Source organism: Tupaia chinensis, unplaced genomic scaffold (genome assembly GCF_000334495.1).
Source record: "Tupaia chinensis unplaced genomic scaffold, TupChi_1.0 Scaffold000232_1, whole genome shotgun sequence".
NCBI lineage: Eukaryota > Metazoa > Chordata > Mammalia > Scandentia > Tupaiidae > Tupaia > Tupaia belangeri.
Genome location: NW_006159708.1, coordinates 3,396,704 through 3,403,185, shown reverse-complemented (window position 1 = coordinate 3,403,185; position 6,482 = coordinate 3,396,704). Strand labels below are relative to the sequence as shown.

Genomic DNA, 6,482 nt, shown 5'->3' with positions numbered 1-6,482 from the left:
GCAGGAATTCAACAGACCTAAGCCTGGGGACTCTGCAAGTCCTGACTTGGTACAGAAAGAACCATTCATTCTATCCCTTCAGTCAGATTTCTGCCTCACGCCGTAATGTAATCTCAAAGCTCATCTTAGTGATCCCTGGAGTTTTTATTGTGTAAAACACATGCTACTACTGTCTTGTCAACGGAAATAATCAACTTCGTAGAAGTAATAATTAATGCAGTTTATTACTAAGCACGAATTTGAGTGACTGGCCTGGAGAAATGCAAGTGTGTTTTTTCTTAAGGAGCTGAGATACAGTGGTTCTTTTTATATCATTTGAGGGCAGGAGAGTTGTCAATCAGCATTAGGAGTCTTTCGTATTGGTCTGGTCCCCAAAAGTGGGACATCTGGTAGTGGAGGCTTGTAGGGTATAGGTGAGTTTGAATTTCTTAGACTAGAGATTAGCGGTTGATTAAAGAAAATCACAAGTCTCCGTTCCTGAAAGAAACCAGTAGAAGAATGTCTGTGCTTCACTCAAAGAAAGAAGACTTGCTGTGCATCCTAAAACACCATGGCTGGTACAGGATGTAGCACCTCTCTACCAATGGCCTCTTAGTGTTTGCAGCATGACTCTCTCGGGCTGCCTTGGGAACAACTCTGGAATAAGAAAAAGTAGTCAAAACCTTGTCCTCAGTGGAAAGCCCTCTGGCCCTTTCCTAAGGCCAGTGCAAGCCGTTACTAGGTGGGCTTTGCAAGATGTTCACTCCCTCCCGTACCATCTCCTCTTTTTTCCTGTCCCCTCAGCTTTGTTGTTAATGATATTTGCTTTAAGACCTCTTTGCTGAGTGTTTTTTTTTTGGAGAGATTTTCACTGTAGGGCGCGTGCGCTCGCCAGACAGACAGAGAGAGACATAGAGACAGAAAGCGAGAAATCACCCCCCAGGGGGGATGGTCACGCCGCAATCCCTTCTCCTCCATTCTCCTCTCGGGATCTTGGGCACGCACGCACACGCGCCCGGCGTGAGTTTTAAGCCACTGGGTCCGGGACACGAACCGCGGTTGACTACGTGGGAGTCCAGCGACATAGCCATTACACTAACTGCTGGTTCCGGCAGGAATTCAACAGACCTAAGCCTGGGGACTCTGCAAGTCCTGACTTGGTACAGAAAGAACCATTCATTCTATCCCTTCAGTCAGATTTCTGCCTCACGCCGTAATGTAATCTCAAAGCTCATCTTAGTGATCCCTGGAGTTTTTATTGTGTAAAACACATGCTACTACTGTCTTGTCAACGGAAATAATCAACTTCGTAGAAGTAATAATTAATGCAGTTTATTACTAAGCACGAATTTGAGTGACTGGCCTGGAGAAATGCAAGTGTGTTTTTTCTTAAGGAGCTGAGATACAGTGGTTCTTTTTATATCATTTGAGGGCAGGAGAGTTGTCAATCAGCATTAGGAGTCTTTCGTATTGGTCTGGTCCCCAAAAGTGGGACATCTGGTAGTGGAGGCTTGTAGGGTATAGGTGAGTTTGAATTTCTTAGACTAGAGATTAGCGGTTGATTAAAGAAAATCACAAGTCTCCGTTCCTGAAAGAAACCAGTAGAAGAATGTCTGTGCTTCACTCAAAGAAAGAAGACTTGCTGTGCATCCTAAAACACCATGGCTGGTACAGGATGTAGCACCTCTCTACCAATGGCCTCTTAGTGTTTGCAGCATGACTCTCTCGGGCTGCCTTGGGAACAACTCTGGAATAAGAAAAAGTAGTCAAAACCTTGTCCTCAGTGGAAAGCCCTCTGGCCCTTTCCTAAGGCCAGTGCAAGCCGTTACTAGGTGGGCTTTGCAAGATGTTCACTCCCTCCCGTACCATCTCCTCTTTTTTCCTGTCCCCTCAGCTTTGTTGTTAATGATATTTGCTTTAAGACCTCTTTGCTGAGTGTTTTTTTTTTGGAGAGATTTTCACTGTAGGGCGCGTGCGCTCGCCAGACAGACAGAGAGAGACATAGAGACAGAAAGCGAGAAATCACCCCCCAGGGGGGATGGTCACGCCGCAATCCCTTCTCCTCCATTCTCCTCTCGGGATCTTGGGCACGCACGCACACGCGCCCGGCGTGAGTTTTAAGCCACTGGGTCCGGGACACGAACCGCGGTTGACTACGTGGGAGTCCAGCGACATAGCCATTACGCTAACTGCTGGTTCCCTGCTGAGTATTGTTAGACCCGTGTTTTGCCGCAGGCTAAAGGACACCAATAACACCATACGTATTGACCACTGGAAGCACAAGGCAGTGTGCTGGTACCACCAGGAACACAATGGCAAGCACAAATAGGCTGGCAAGCCCAGATATGGTTGAAAAGGCAACGCTACCTACTTTCCTCTAAAAACAGGAACTCCAAGAATCCTGTCCAGAGGCCTCTATGTCCAAGAAGAAGAGAAGCTGGAGAGGGGCCAGCAGGTGGCATAGTGGCTAAGGTGCTGGATTCCCACATGGCCACTTACTGTTTGAGTCTCAGACGTGGTGGCTTTAAAATCACACCAGGCACACATGTGTATGTGCCCAATATCCCAGGAGGAGAATAGAGGAGAAGGGATTGCAGCGTGGCCATCCTCCCTAGGGGGTGACTTCTCACTTTCCTTCTCACTGTCTCTCTCTGACCAGCACATATACCCTATGGCAAAAAAAGCTTTAAAAAAAAGAGAGCAAGAGAGAGAAGTTGGAGAATGGGCAGAACAGGAAGAAAACTGGAAGAGAAGGGAAGAAGGAGAAAAGGGGTCTGGAGACTGAGAGAAAGGCTAAAGCGAGGGGTGGAGAAGGTAGGCCCTATCTTTCAGTAAGGGTATGAATAAGTAAAGTCAGTGGTAGAGAAGAAACTGTTTTCCAGGCCTTTTAGAAACTGAGAAAGGACAGGAAGCGGCCAGAACCACTGCCTCGCTATCCCAGTAGGGGGTGGTTTTTAAAGGAGTGATTTCAGCTCATCCCTGCCCTCCCTGGATGAGCATTGCAAAGGCTCCCAGCTGCGCTCCTCTTTCTCCTATACTAGAAATTTCTCACCCAGGAGAGGCTCAAAGGCAAAGGCCTCCCAGAGCTTGCTGGACACATTTGCAAAAGAACTAGGGCCCGCTCCTTTAAACAGCTATGCGGGGTTGAATGTAGAGGCCTCAGGATTCACAAGGAGCATTTCCAAGACAGGCCTTCTGTACTAAATGTCTCTTTTGCTAAGAGGTTCTTTGTTATGAACACACACAGTAGGGGGTACTGTAGCCCTGGCCTGGTGTATTAGTCAGGGATAAGCGTTCTCAGGGTCATCCTTGCTGCTCACACTTCCCCTCGCTGTTGTACCTGCCTGACTACTACCATGCTCTGCGGGTTCAACAGTGGAGGCAGCTCTGAGGCTTGATGTCTGGCCAGCCCAGCTCCTCACCTTCGGTCGGGCCCAGGGCAGATCTTTGGAGCTCAATGGCTGTAGTGGACCCAGAGAGGAACCCTGGCCACCAACAGGACATGCACAGGTCTTAGAGTCTCTTTCGAGAAAGGAGTTTTCATCCATAAATAGTCATTCAGAAGACAGGGAAATGCCTTGACCTCTTTCCCGGGAACCCGGGGTCTTGGTCTCATCAGTTTCTTGAGGACTTACGGATACTCTGGGAAGGTATCCAAGAGCAGTCTAAGAGAGGGACTGAAGAGAAGGAAATGCCAGTCTGGTGGGATCAAGGACTTGGGATCTGGAATGATAAATAAAGGCTCAAGAACCAAGAGGGTGACTGTGCTGGGCAGGGCCCTCCCAGCCCTCCTTTCCTCTCCTCCCCTCTGCCACAGCCCCCAGTCTACCTCCGGGATCGCTGTGCAGGCCTCCTCATCACTCTCCATGGTGCACGTAAGTCCTAAGCACCACGGCGACCGTCTCCATGGCTCCCCATTGTCTAAGGACTCAAGTCCTCAGTGCAGCCCAGTCCCACTCCCCAGCCCTGGCCTCCTCTTCAGTCCTGCCATACCCGGACCACATTCAGATCAAGCACTACCCACCTTTCTGTGCAAGGAGTAACAGAAACCTGGAGCCCCCAGCCCAGCTCAGATGCTGTGTCCTCTGGAGCTGCTTTCCTGAGATCAGCCCCGCCACAGTGGTCTCTGCTGCCTCTGAACCCAAGTACCTTTTTCTTCATGGCACTTAGAGCTCTTGCTGGGGCATCTTAGCTTTCTAGCAGGACTGGATGGTTTTTGAGCAAACTATCTCTGGCCATCTTTACAACCTTCCAAAGGCTTGCACGGAGCATCTCATGCCCGTCAGGAACCCTGCCAGTGTTCCTGCAAGGAAGCAGCCAGAGCTGGCCTGCGCAGTCCGCACTCCTGGTGCTCGGGGTGTCACGGATGGGCCTTGTGTGTGTTCTTCACAAAGATCATGCCAGCCCTTGGACTGCAAACACGAAGCTCCTGCGAGGAGGTTCCCTTCATTCTCCACCTGCCCCACAAGGTTGCCCCTCTCCATGGTGTCCCCAGCTGTTCAGCTGGAAAGGAAAACAGACATGGAAAGCCAAGGCCACAGCCACTGTTGCCCTAGAACCACCGTCTGGGGTGGTGCTCAGCAGGACCTGGTTGCTCGGTCACTGAGTCAGGGAACTTCGGGCATAAGCGTTTACTGCCCTGGTTATTTTTAGTGTAGAATTCATAGTGGGCTCTGAGATTGCCCCAGGTCAGAACCCTGGGGTTCCACACTTTAGACTTCCCTGGGGAATAGGACCCTTGTCTTTTGGTTTATTTGTGCTGTTTTACTTTCATTCTTTGTTTTGTTTTGTCTTCATAATTCTAATTAGTGTCTCACAATCCTAATGTTCTGCAGCAGGCAGTGTTGAAAACCTGGAGGGGTATCACAGAGATCCAAGGAGGCACAGCTGACATGCAGTGTGTGCTCGCGAGGGCTAAAACACGGTGTCCTGCAGAGCCGGGGACACTTCTGAGCAGTGAAGAATTAGCCCACATGGTTTTTTCAAGCATTTGGGGATATCTACCCAGGGAATACCTCCCGTGGTAGAATTAGAAGCTTATGATTAGAAAGTCATTGCAGCGGCTAGTTCAGGCCACGGTTCGATGTGGATGGAAGCCCCACCAGAAATACGAACCTATGTTGGATTGTATGACCTTGTACTCCTCGTTGGCCTGTAAAATTCAATGTAAAATAAACTTCAAGAACAAGTAAGAATATTTTGTTTTTAAAAGTTGTATGGAAGCTTACACATTTTTAAAGGATGATTATCTTCAATTCTTTCTAGACCCAAATACTTTATAATATTTTTTCTTTTCCTTTTTTTTTTTGGTTTTGAGAGACTTTTGCTATAGGGTAGGTCTGCTCGCTGTGGAGTCAGAGAGATACAGAGAAACAGAAAGTGAGAAATCACCACCCAGGGGGCATTGCCACACTACCCTTCTCCTCTCAGGATTTTGGACATGCGTGCACATACACCAAGCATGAGTTTTAAGACAGTGGGTCTGGGACTTGAACCACAGTTGACTACATGGGATCCAACGACATAAACATTATGCTATTTGATGGTCCCTGTAATGTTTCTTAATATTCCTTAAATAAAATGCACAAGGAACCTAAATAAAATGCACACCTGCACACACAGTGTCACAAAAGCAGTATAATTCCTCAACTGCAATATACATAAAGTTTGTGTATAATTGAAGGAAAAATTCTTCCCACCCAAGGCAGAGGAGAGTGAAGGGTGAAATGTGAGACCTGGGAATAAAATCTTGATGTACACCTGGCCAGCTTTATTTGCATACGCACCTTCCTATCTAAATAGCAAAAAGTTGTGTAGGACATGCACTGCCCTTGGCAACCTGCCCCACCCATCGGAGGACATTTCGCACTCCTGTGCACACCCACTAAATGCCAAACAATGCCCCAAGAGTCCCCAAACACCCAGAGGCCAGTGCCTCTCCCCCCACGTGGAAAACCATTATTCATCTTCTTACTGAATTTTATCTGAAGCCTATTACTTTTCCAAACTATTAAAAAAGCATGGCCTTGGGCCAACAGATGGTATAGTGGTTATAACACTGGACTTCCACATAGCCAAGTGTGGTTCAAGTCCCAGACCCGGTAGCTTGAAAACCATGCCTGGTACGTGTATATGCACGCCCAAGATCCCAGGAGGAGAATGGAGGGGAAGGGGCTGCAGCATGACCATCTCTCCTGGGGGCGGGGGGATTTCTCACTTTCTCACTGTCTCTCCTTCTCTTTCTCTTTCTCTCTCTCTATAGCTAGCACATGCGCTCTAAGGTAAAAACCTCTTTAAGTGGAACTCTCTGTGCCCAGAAGGTCACCACACATGTCACTTTTTTTTTTTTTTTGGAGAGGTTTTTTTTGCTATAGGGCGCGTGCGCTCACCAGACAGACAGAGAGAGACAGAGAGATAGAAAGCAGGAAATCACCCCCCAGGGGGGATGGCCACGCCGCAATCCCTTCTCCTCCATTCTCCTCTCGGGATCTTGGGCACGCACG

General features: G+C 48.4%; 1 protein-coding gene and 1 long non-coding RNA gene across 2 annotated transcripts in view; one reads left to right on the top strand and one right to left on the bottom strand.

Annotated features, from left to right (window-relative positions):
- Positions 1–6,482, top strand: part of CACNA1C (calcium voltage-gated channel subunit alpha1 C) — a 116,591-nt gene that overhangs the window by 21,960 nt on the left and 88,149 nt on the right. The gene's annotated exons all lie outside the window — the stretch shown is intronic.
- LOC102482925 (uncharacterized) lies at positions 1,136–4,669 on the bottom strand. Its single transcript, XR_334535.2, has 3 exons — positions 3,809–4,669; positions 3,402–3,656; positions 1,136–1,726 (listed from the first exon to the last, which is right to left on the bottom strand). It is a non-coding gene; the product is annotated as an uncharacterized LOC102482925 (long non-coding RNA).